At 36.7% G+C, this 12,893-nt stretch overlaps 1 protein-coding gene across 1 annotated transcript in view; it reads right to left on the bottom strand.

The window, feature by feature from the left end:
• SIK2 (salt inducible kinase 2) overlaps nt 1-12,893 on the bottom strand; it is a 129,035-nt gene that overhangs the window by 49,112 nt on the left and 67,030 nt on the right. The gene's annotated exons all lie outside the window — the stretch shown is intronic.

Raw genomic sequence — 12,893 nt, 5'->3', positions numbered from 1 at the left:
GTGGTTTACTGGTTTTCAAATTTTATGTTTTGGGTTCATGTCATCCTCAATATTTACTATAAAATTTACTAACAGTTGTACAGCCCTTTACAGTTTATAAAGCATGTTCATATTACAGTATCTCACTTAATCTTCCTAAAACCCCTATGTAACTATTACTCTAATTCTTATTTATTTTTATTATACATTATTTTTTATTGTATTTTTTCCATTGCTATTTAACCCATATCCTCTTCTATCTCCACCCCCTCTCCCCCACAATCACCACAATGTTGTCCCTATCCATGAGTTCTTTCTCTTTTTTTTTTCTCTTGATCCTTCAACCCTGCCCCCTGCTCTAATTCCCATTTTATATTTGAGGAAACTGGTGATCAGAGGAATTAAGTAATCTGGCTGAATTTGCTTATTTAGTAAGTGAATGGCTGATGTAGAACTAGGAACTCTGAATTTTTATTTATTTATTTTTACTGTATCAAGTTGCTGGTTTATTAGACTCCTCCTGAAATCCTAACCATCCTTTCAAAACCCTGCTTAAATGCTGTTTTGATCTTAAACAGTCCCTCATCACTCCAAATAGAAATAAATCACTTCAACTCTCCTCTCTGAACTCAATGCTTATAACACAGTCTCACATTTTAATTATCTGCATCTAATCATAAATACTCCAACACGTGTTCATGTTTGTATACACACACGACCCTAATTCTAACACACTGTTATAGAAATAAAAGATACCTTCATTAAAGCTTCCTTAGGATAGGGATCACGTCACTTTTCCCTAAACTCCCCACAATGCTTAGCACTATGTACAAAACATCTTAGGTAGAGCACTTAAATACTCAGTTACTTAAGGTCTTATTATGGATGCTATCATGAACCTTTCCACAAATAGTATTATAAAAATGTAGAGTAGTAGTGTTATATTCTACAAGTTACAGCCTTTAAATTTAAGTGGACATTTTGTATACTGTTTTATATCTGCTATTATCAGAAACTGAGAGATAATCATTTCATCTCATCTTCCCTTTGCCTTTACAGAGGCCACATAGTAGCTATTCATCATTTCGAAAAGGAAAATGGATCATTTAAGAATATGCAGAAATTTGAGTCAAAATGTCCAAATTATGTTTAAGTAAACTGGCAAGCAGACAATGTGCTTTCTATTCATTAAGAGTTTATAGTAGTGCAGCTAACCGTCTTTAAAGTTTCTTTTCATTTAAAATGTTTTCATTTGAAAGTTAAACTATGTCTGTGGTATCATCAAAGATGTTTAATTTACAGGCAAGAAGAACGTCAAATGCCTTGCAACTGGGTGTCTTTCCAATAAGACAGTCTTACAGATTTAGAGACTTGTTTGTGGGTTATGTTACATAAATTAACATGTGTTTTCTGTTTTAATAGGGCATAAGCCTATGATCTCATTACTTGAGTGGTTGTCTGTACGTATAGGCCTCACTTAATCCTGTCTGCAGCGCTGCCTCCTGAGACTCAATGGATTGGCTGAACTAAGTGGCTGGGTTGGTGAAGTATGGGGTGCTCTGTGGGCTTCACTTTAAAACTGGTTTTTCTTTTCTATCCTAATGGCTTGGACAGAACGGGCCCAGAGGTCTGAGAAGGGGGGAAACCTAAAATATTTCCCTCAGCCCAAACTAAGTATAACGGGCAAAAGGGTTTTGGACAGATGAGATGTGCCTGGCACACCTTCCTCCGAAGAAGCCCTTCTTTTCCCTAATGTGGAACATTGAAAAATTAATCCCTGCCTTCTGTTATCTAGTGGTTATGGATTGAATGATGTCTTTCAACCCTGTTGCCAAATCTGTTGCCCCCAGAATACAACAAGGACGCCAGCCTGTTAAACCAAGCACGCCGTTGTCCGGGGACAGCCAACTGACCTGGAGTCTGCACGATCCTTCCCCATGTGGGAAGGCTACCCTCCCCTCCACACCCCCGCTCTTATTAGGGATTTCTGGACCCAAGGGTAGGTAGGACGACGACCGTGTCCAGCTTGAAGCAGCTAGAGGAGCTCGAGACCTTCGCCCATTGTCCTTTATAAGATTATAAAGGGACTTAAGTCTGAGAGGGAGGGATTATTTTTTATTGTTAAAATGATTAATTAATCATTTATTTATTTAAAAAAGTAGAAGAAGAACATATGAAAGGGTGAAGCAGGAGAGTTTGTATGTATGACTCATGGGCATGGACTTGGGGGGGGTTGCTGAGGTAGGGGCAGTGCTGGGTGGAGGGGAGCAAAGGGGAAAAAACTGGAACTTTTGTAACACTATAATCAATAAAATATACTTTAAAAAAAATGAGTAAACCTGAGCCTCCTTCTATACTGGATGAGCTGGGAAATCCATAATGAAGGTTTAGACCTTGGGGCAAACATAATTTAATGAGGGGAATGCAATGTTTTTTGTGAAAGAAGCTCTTTTGAAGGACTATCTTTCCTACTACTTCACACCATGTGCTATTTAAATTATATCTCAAAGTGAGGCAGTTATTTCATAGGCAAATGACTGGCTTCCCAGACAGATAAAATTTTTTCCTGTTGAAAATGCTGAGTCAATATGCATTAGTGGAAAAGAATTTTAAGATTTTGGCAAAACAGAGAAACCTAACATCTGAAGTGAACACATTCAGGTTAATATATATGGAAAAAGAATTCCAAATGTTTCCTACAAAATGAGTCTTGGGAAGCACACATGAATCTACAGTAATTGGTATTTGTTTGAAGCAATCAGTCAAAAACTGGTACCACCACTGCCAAGGGGAAAGAAAAGCTTTGAAGCTTGGCAAGAAGGGTACTGTCTGAAAAACAAAGGCATGGTACATTCAAACCTAAAATTATCATGTAAAGCCACAGTTGTCACATGTCAATAAATATATAGCACATAGTGTGAAGAAAGTGACACCTGCATTCGAGAGATTCAGAGACCAACTATTTAAAGAAGTGATGCTTTCAAACCTTAAGCAAAAATCTAAGCAAGTAATACCTATTATCTTCCCCATTCTTTATAATTTCTGCAGTGTAGGCATCCTCCAAAACTATATCATCTACTGAGAAATCAGTAACGGAAGTAACTGAGGCAAAATCCTGTCTGCAAACAAAATCAGTTTAGGTATACATCACCCTCTGTGAAGGGCACTGTTATCAATCCAACCTCTAGTTAATAAACACAGACCTCAAATTAACATGCAAAAAGCACACTTATACTTCACTTTAAAATCTTATTATAGAAAAAACTTAGGAGTGTCATAGCACTTCTCTACACTAATTGCCTATGTGTGTATTTTTTGAAAGTATATTTTATTGATTATGTTGTTACAGTAGTCCCAATTTCTTTTCACTTTGCTCCCCTCTCCCCAGTACCCTCATACCCCCCAGCAATCTGACCCCCTTAGTTCATGTCCACAGGTCATGCATATAAATTCTTTGGTTTCACCCTTTCCTATATTATTCTTAACTTCCCCTATTTTGTAACAACCAATTATGCTTCTTAGTCCCTGCACCATTTACCCATTTCTTCCCCTTCCCCTTCCCAGCTGATAACTCTGCAAATGATCCCCACACCTATGATTCTGTTCCTGTTCTAGCTGTTTGCTTAGTTTTTGTTTTTATTTTTTAGATTCAGTTGTTGATAGTTGTGAGTTTGTTGTCATTTTAGTGTTCATGGTGTTGATCTTCTTTTTCTTAAATAAGTCCCTTTAACATTTCATATAATAATGGTTTGGTGATAATGAACTCCTTTAGATTTTTCTTCTCTGGGAAGCTCTTTATCTGCCCTTTCATTCTAAATGATAGCTTTGCTGGATAGAGTAATCCTGGTTGCAGGTCCCTGCTTTTCATCACTTTGAATACTTCTTGCCAGTCCCTTCTTGCCTGCAAACTTTCTTTTGAGAAATCAGCTGATAAGTCTTATAGGCACCCTTTGTAGGTAACTCTGATTTTCTCTTGCTTCTTTTAAGAGCATCTCTTTATCTTTACCTTTGGCATTTTAATTATGATGTGTCTTGGTGTGGTCCTCTTTGGGTCTAGCTTGTTTGGGACTCTGTGCTTCCTGGACTTGTATGTCTATTTCCTTTGCCAAATTTGGGAAGTTTTCTTTCATTATTTTTTCACATTAGCTTTCAATTTCTTGCTCTTCCTCTTCTTCTTCTGGCACCCCTATGATTCGGATGTTGGAATGTTTAAGTTGTCCCAGAGGTTCCTCAGCCTCTCCTCCTTTTTTTCCAATCTTGTTTCATTCTGTACTGGTTGACTGTTTTTTTCTTCCTTATATTCCAAATCAGTGATTTGAACCCTGGTTTCCTTTTCTTCACCATTGGTTTTGTGTGCATTTTCCTTTGTTTCACTTAGCATAGCCTTCAATTCTTCTCTTATGGGTTTGCCGTACTCAAGCATATCTGTCAAACCGGTAAGCATCTTTATCACCAGTGTTTTGAATTCTGCTCTTAGGTTCGCTATCTCCTTGTCGCTTAGTTCTTCCACTGGAACCTTGATTCATTTCCCCTTTTGGGCCATATTTCTCTGTCTCCCCATTCTGACAGGCTCCTGTGTTTGTTTGCCTCCACATCCCAGGTAGAGCTGTTGCTCCTGTTTTATTGTAAGGGGCGGAGCCTTAGGTATTTGTCAGTACAGGGTGACCTGGTTAACCACATTGTGGCTCTGTGTGTGGGGGAGTGGTCTGAGAGGGAACAATGCCACTTGCTCAGCACTCACCCCTTTTCCAGGTACTTCTCCTGCTTCTGTATAGGACTGACACCTCTCTAGCTGTTGCCCTGGTATTATTCCCAAAGTGGGTGGGTCTGTGGATGTTCTAGAACTGTGGGGGCCCTTTAAATAAGCAGACTCTGCTGAGACTGGCAGTTTTTTCCTCCTACCAAATCCCACTGGTTTGCACAGTCAGAAGCAATGAGGCTTGATTTCCCCTGGTGCTGGACCTGTGAGCTGCACAGTCTGCTGTGGTGCTGGGAACGCTCCCCAGGAGTCCCTTTTGATTTTTTAAAATGTTTGACTGCACTTTCCGCCAGCCTGCCACTGCCACCGCTGCCACCACACTGCATTCTCTCCGCCCCGACTCCATCCCTCCTACCTGTCTGGATGAGTATTTCTTCTCCATATCTTTGTTAGACTTCCATGCAGCTCAGTTTTCTGGAACTTCTGGTTGTCTCTAGTTTTGAGGTAGTTGTATTCCTTCACAGTTGTGGAGGGAGATGCAGGGTGTCTGTCTAGGCCTCCATCTTGGCCGGAAGTTCTATGTGTATATTTTTGTTGAATAAATACTACTGCCAAAAAATTGTTTTTCCCTATATTTGCACTTTTACTGATTGTTAAGTAAAATGTAATTTTATGTTTGTTGACTTTAATAACAAAACTTAAAAAAAATCCTCACCTGAGGATATGTTTATTAATTTTAGAGAGAGATGAAGGAGGGTGAAAAAGAGATAGAAAGAGAGAGAGAGAGAGAGAGAGAGAGAGAGAGAGAGAGAGAGAGAGAGAGAGAGAGAACACTGATTGGTTGCCTCCCACATACACCCCAACTGGGAATCAAACCCACAACTTTTTGGTGTATGAGACAGTGCTTCAACCAACTGACCAACCCAGCCTGGGCACAAAATTTTTTAAGGTTGTATTTTATTATGTCCTTTTGCTTTTCTGGTAATTGGTTTTTATTGTATATTATAAAAGTCATGGTCTGTGACAGATTGGACAATTAAAAGTTGGTTTTTCAATACTGATAGTTTGAGAAATACTGGTATACACAAATACACAGGCAATCAAAATATGCTGTGATGAAGGCTAGAACAAAAGTAAATATATCCTAATATATTATTTTTGTTGACCATTTTAATTTTTTATCTTTTTATTATGAAAGTTTCAAATATACATTAAAGTGGAGAAAACAGTATAAAGAATTCCCGAGATTCAAGAGTTCTCAACATTTTGCTATACTTCCTTCATTTATCCTTTTTTCCTTTTTAATTCTTTTTTCTCTGCAGTAACCTAAAGAAAATCTTGGCATAATTTTGTTTCACCCTACTTTTATATGTATTGCTCTCTAAAAAACACCCAACATTTTCTTATATAACCATAATACTACTATCACACCTAACATAGTTGACAATTTCTTAATATCATCAAATACAGTCTGGATTCAGATTTCCTTTTTTAAAATCTTTCGCTAGCTACAAATTTTCTTAATTTTTTCTCATGAGATTTTTTTTCATTTTTAAAAATATTGCAGTTGTCCCATTTTTCTCCTACTGCTCTCCCCTGCCCTGCCCACCTCTCCCCTCTCCCACAGTCAATTCCCACCCTGTTTTCCGTGTCCATGGGTCATTTATACATGTTCCTTGACTAGACTCTTTTCCTTCTTTCCTCCCTTGCTTCCCCCACGGCTCTGGTCACTGTCAGTCTGTTCTTGTTTCCATGCCTCTGGTTCTATTTTGCTCATTTGTTTGTTTTGTTCATTAGGTTCCTGTATTATGTGAGATCATCTGGCATTTGTTTTTTGCTGCCTGGCTTATTTCACTAAGCACAATACTCTCCAGTTCTATCCATGTTGTTCCAAAAGGTAGAAATTCCTTCTTCCTTTCCATTGCATAGTATTCCATTGTGGAAAAGTACCAGTTTTTTGATCCACTCATCTACAAATGGGCACTCAGGCTGTTTTCAACATTTGGCTGTTATAAATAGCGCTGCTATGAACATAGGGGTACATAGGTTCTTCTGAAATGGTGTTTCAGGATTCTTTGGGTATACTTCCTTAGTTGGCTATTGGAATCAGGATCCAAACAAGATATAAATTTTCTAATTACTTATTTTGTCTTTGGAGTCCTTTTATTCTTTAAAGTTCTTCAGTCCACCCCACCCCATCCCTTTTCCCATGCCACTTACTTATTGAAGGAACTGGATTGGCTGTACTAAAATCTTAATTTGTTTTTGCTTCTTCATAATATTGTTTACCTTATTCTTCTATCATCTGTGTTTCCTTTAAATTGGAATTCAAGTATAAGGAATAAAACAGATTCAGGTTTAATTTTTTTTGGAGAATGGCAAGAATATGTCATAGGTACATCTAGTAGGAAGGATATCATATCCCACTTTTAGGAGTGCTAAGATTGATCAATAGATTCTAGGAATGATAGATTGATCCTTCAAAAGAGTCTCATCACTCTTTCTCCTAATATGGCTCTAAAGCTCAAGTATACATCAGAACTTTTAGAGGGCTTGTTAGAACTTATTGCTGTGACCTACCTCCAGACTTTCTGATATATAGTAGGTGTTGGAAAGGGCCTATGAATTTATTATTTATATATTTAAAAAAATACTCAGGTGATGCTTAAAATGCTGGAACAGGGGTCACACTTCGAGAATCACAGCACTGAGTTTAGTATTCATTAGCGGTCATACCTGAATCAATTACTTTACCAGGTGTTGCAAAATCATGATTTTCCTAATTTTTTATTCCTGCCACATTTATTCAATAAAATTCTTCTAAAGAAAAGAATTTTCTCTCGTCACGGCTATTTAGTTATCCTGAAATACAACTAAAACACGTGAGGAATGATAAATGCTTAATTCTTTCTCCTAAGTATTAATTTTCAGAATAAAGGGTTAGTACACTGGCTACCTCCAAAGGTATCTATTAGGATTTTATGTGCATGTGGGTTTTTTAAAAAAAAAAAATTTATTTATTTAGAGAGAGGGTAAGGGACCTGGCCCGCAACCCAGAGATGTGCCCTGACTGGGAATCGAACCAGTGATCTTCTGATTTACAGGCTGGCACTCAATCCACTGAGCCACACCAGCCAGGGCTGTGTGTTTATTTTTATTTTTAATAGCTTTTTTTCCACCTATATTTAACTTTATTTTCTCTCTCTCTCATATGATTCTCTTAACTATCATAATGAGTGCATAGATTCTTATTTATTCAATTTCAATCAACTGTAATCATCACACTTTTTGATGTTCAAAATTTTCCATCTTTCACCAATGGAAACCCCTTTATAATGTTTTTGTTTTTTAATACGACCACAGAAATATTCAATACCTTTATTACTTTCTGACATAATAAAAATGTCTCATGCTTAACTTGAATACTTCCTGCCTTATACCTGGAAACAGTCATTTCTCCAGGAAGCCTTAGTTCTTTTTACTGGGAATGGTCTCTGGGTGCTTGGATGCTTTTTAGTTAATTGGGTTGGTACTATTTCTAAGCCTTTTCAGGGACAGGGCTAGGAAATAAGTACTTTTAAAGAGAAAAATAATAATGAATTCATTCCATTTCAAATTTAAAGTTACAGGAATTACTTTTCTTTGGTTTTTATATTTGCATTTCTTTTTCTCTTACATAAAAGGTCCTGGTTCTTAACATTAACATATACTACTTGTTTTATCCTAAAATAGTTATGAAATATATTCAAAATAGCTATACTAATATTACTACTAACAATAAAATTACTAGATGAAGTTTAAAAGTTAACATTTCTTTGCAATTCCCTTTATTTTGAGATTATATTGTCCTAAGAACACACAGTACAAATACAATGTTTTAAAATTACTTGAAAAGCTATCTCTGTGTGGTGTGTTGCCAGCATGATATAAAGATAGTACATTTATGTTTGTTTTTAAATATTAGAGATTATTTTCCTTTTTGATTTAACTTTATTTTGTGAATATATAAAACAGTTAGCTTATGTTTAATATGACTCCAAAGTTAAAACTGTGTGATAGCGTACAGTCCTAGAAGTCTGTCCCTATCCCTTGACTAAAGATAACTATTTTTATTAGTTTTTGGTTTACCCTTTGTGTTCCATTTTATATATGAAAATATGTATATATAATTGTATTCTCCCTACTTCTTACATAAAAACATTTACCCTTTTTTCTCTACAACTCATAGCAGTACACAGACATCTTCCATACTTTTTTTACTTTATTGCATATACTAAGTTAGTAGCGTGGTGCCAAGGATAAAGGCTCAGGAGTAAGGCTGACCTGGGTTCAAATTCTGTCTTCATACTTGCTAACTATGTGACCTTGAGCAAATTACTTAACCTCCCCAAACCTTCATTTGCTAATCTAAAAATAGGGATAATAACAGAATCCACCTCACAAAGTTATGTGAAAACTAAATGGAAAAAGCAATTGAGAAAGAAAAAAAAAAACCCAAAAACCACTTCATGGTGCCTGACACATGTAAGTGCTCAAAAATGTTAGCTAATATTATTTCAACTACGATAATTACTATTGTTATTACATTGTCAGAGGCTGACTCAGGCTACCTTCCTTTTCTAACTACCATCTGTTCACTAGGCTCTTATGATATGGTTTCTACTTTCACATTCTGTTGATATTGTTTTAAAGTCACCAGTAACTTCCCTAGTCTAAAGCCATTTATCTTTTCTCAGTTCTCACCTTTTATGACCTTCCATTAAATTTTATACTTAACTTGTTTTCAAAATAAACATCTCTCCCCGTTGATTTTGTGTTTATCTAGTTTTCCTCCATTTCTTTCACTAACTGGCTCTTCTTTGTCATCTAACCATATAAAACTACCATAATCTAGTTCTGGCTCTTTGCCCTTCTTTTTCTAAACTCCCTCCCTTATAGAATTAACCTAAGTTATTACTTTCTTGGGGATAGCCTCCAACCTCCTTTATTTTTAGCTGGATGATGTAGTTCTCTTTCATACTCTTCTAATTTAGTGCTTATCCCATGGATGCCTCTTTAGTCACTCCAGTCAAGACATGTCTTAACACTAGCCTGGGGCCTTCTGCTCACAAATTCTATTGAGAATCTAATAAAAATTATATTTACATACAAACACACATAAAATTTGGTATGAAATTTCGAGGGGGTCTATAAAATCTTAGGTTTAATACAGGTTAAGAGTTCTGCCTTGGGAGATTTCATTCACTGATTAGCATTTTTATAAAAACAAACTCCAGATTTGCCAAGCGCATTTGACCTTTCAATAGTTGCTCAATTGTACATCTACACAGATTTTTCTTTCTGCTACTGCAGTGTTACCAAGACTGAGCTCATCTTTCTTTTTATAAACCTCATTACCACCTTCTAAGTCACTATAACTAACATCTTGTCACTCAACTTCAAAAATTCAAGAGTCTCTTATAGCAACCCCTAAATTAAGTATAGCTGAAGCAGCAATACATAGGTTTCAAGTTATATAAAGTTTTATATAGTATAACTAATAAATGTTTTTACTCCGTATTTATCGGTAAGTGTAGATTTCATAGCACAATGCCTAACACATAATAAATGCTCAGTAAATGTTAGCTGCTATCATCTTCATCACCATCATCACCTACACCAGCACCCAGTGACATCCCTTTTCTCCCCCCAGGGATAAGGGGCAGCTTTCCCAGCATCTTATTAAAGTGGAGAAACCCAGCCAGTTGTGTTTCCTTAAGTTTTAGAGAAATCAGAATCTTTGAATGAGTATCTTTAAGCTTAATAGTCTTTAGTAAGAAATTATTAGCATCTATTAAAGCTGGAGCTGAGTAATACACCAAAAGATTAATAAGTTATGCAATTAATTACTTAATGTTAAAATTAATTAATTTGTAATTTCATCAATTTGTAATTTGGGAGTAAAAAGGCTGATGCTATTTTATTAATTTAATTTAATTCAATGCAATTTTATTCTATTATTTTTTTATCCTCACCTGAGAACATGCTTTTGATTTTAGAGAGAAGGGAAGTGAGGGAGGGAGAGCAGAAGAGAAACACTGATCAATTGCCTCTCATATGTGCCCCAACTGGGGACTGAACCTGCAACCCAGGCATGTGCTGGGATGGAATTGAACCCACAACCTTTTGGTTTACAGGACAGTGCTCCAACCAGCCCTGGCTGGTTTGGCTCAGTGGATTGAGCGTCGGCCTGTGAGCTAAGTGTCGCTGGTTCGATCTTCCAGTCAGGGCACATCAGAGAAGGAAAACTCTGACTCCAAAAAACCTCCGCTGCCTTGCGGCATACCTCTTCAGGGGAAAGGCTAAGGGAGTAAACCCCGACAGAAAATCCAGAGCCGGAGTCCCTAAGGCGGTTTGACGTTGTAGTCAACACCGGCAACTCCTGCGGCGCACCTGAAGCCAAGCTGTATTGACTCCGTCTTTCCCTTGGACCCTTCAGCTGCGAAGAGAGGGGGGGTCTGCTGCACGGGCAACAGCAGACCCTCCATATCACCCTGCCCAGGCTCTGTAGCTTCAGCTTCACTGGAGAGGACACTCCAGCGTCATCGCAAGATGTCGATTCAACACGGGAGGAGACAGATACCGTGTCACTCCCGAGTTGGACTGCACAGCCATTCTCGGCGGTGCAGATAGACTCTTAAGAAGCTACACCATCGTCTCTCGAGACGGACGGCTGCCGACGACGGCTCCAACCAACTGAGCCACACAGACTAGGGCAATGCCATTTTAGTACTTTGTGCTTAACTAGCCTTTTTAAGAGGCTCAAACAAAACAAACAAACAAAAAAACACCACACCCCATACCTCAGATAATTAAATCCTGATCAAAGGTACCTAATCCACAAATCTACAAAAACTTCACACCTTTTATCACTATATTTGAAGACAAATAGTGTTTTTAGGAATATAATCACTATAAGCCCTGAGGCTCCAACAATGTAATCAAAATCGGCTAATTTGTCCTCTTCAAAATATGTTGAAGATCCTTTATTTTTGATCCCCAGATTCAAATTTCTACTCATCTTTTTCTCCAACATTTCTTTCCTTTAATCAGTACAAAATGTTGCAGTAAAATAAAACTATTTCACTGTAGCTCAGCACTCTAGTCTTTATCAACTTAGATTGTCCTGGTTCTAATGAATCATTCTTAGATAAAATAAAACAAAGAAAGAAAGGTCCATTATTGAAATAAAACCTTGAAAATGTTTTTAGTAAATTAATGTATATATCACTTTACACTGTGAACAATAATAAAAAATGAATTAGGTGTATGATCTGTATTAAATTAGGATAACTTAATTAGATTATAATATTACTTATCATATTAAATTATATTAAACTTAACCTTGAGACACATTTATAAATATGAAACTATAGACTTTAAAATATTTTGCCTTTTTCTGTTTGTTTTTCTTATTATGTAATCATTTCAAGTTGTGTGCTCGACAAAAATTAAAGGAAATTGTGGTGGTGGTATACTCTGGCAATTTAATTGTGCTTTCACCAATTTACCTACATTTGACTGTTCGCATCTGTAAGACTCTGAATCAGTTCCTCCTGCTATGTGGAACTACTGAAGCAACCCACATTTCTCTTCTGAGAAATGAGTTTTTAGGCACAATACATAGTTTAAAGTGTTACAAATTATTTACAATTGACTTCCATGATTATATCTTAACATTTTCAGCAACAATTAAAAGCAATACGGACAAACTTTTCTAAAATTATTTATAACCTCATATAGAAGTCAATAGGTTGCAATATCTAATGATAGCAACGGATATCAAACAGAAGACTTCAAAAAGTTTCATATCTTTAATAAAACACACAACTAAAATAAATTTCTGATTTCTTTGTACATAGGGAGATTTCAAAAATAAGTCCTAGAGTCAAATAAGCCAGACTTGGGATGCTGCTTCTACTTCTCACTGCTGTGTGACCTTCGACAAGTTATTCAGGTCCTGGGTGAGTTTGATTTCCCAGTAATAAACCCCAAGTTTTGTTCTTTGTGGGAGGTCCTACCTTAAACCTCTTCACACATAAACTCTAACTTGATGGCAAAGAACCTTTAAGAGTGTTTAATTTCTTCATTTATCCATTGGCTTCTGTCCATAAACTCTTAATTTCTTTACCTTGTTGCATGAAAATATGCTGTCTGTATTATCTAATAAGAACCT

Source organism: Furipterus horrens, unplaced genomic scaffold, assembly GCF_987537825.1.
Source record: "Furipterus horrens unplaced genomic scaffold, mFurHor1.1.pri manual_scaffold_2, whole genome shotgun sequence".
Classification (NCBI taxonomy): Eukaryota; Metazoa; Chordata; class Mammalia; order Chiroptera; family Furipteridae; genus Furipterus; species Furipterus horrens.
This window is presented reverse-complemented; position numbering and strand designations above follow the sequence as displayed.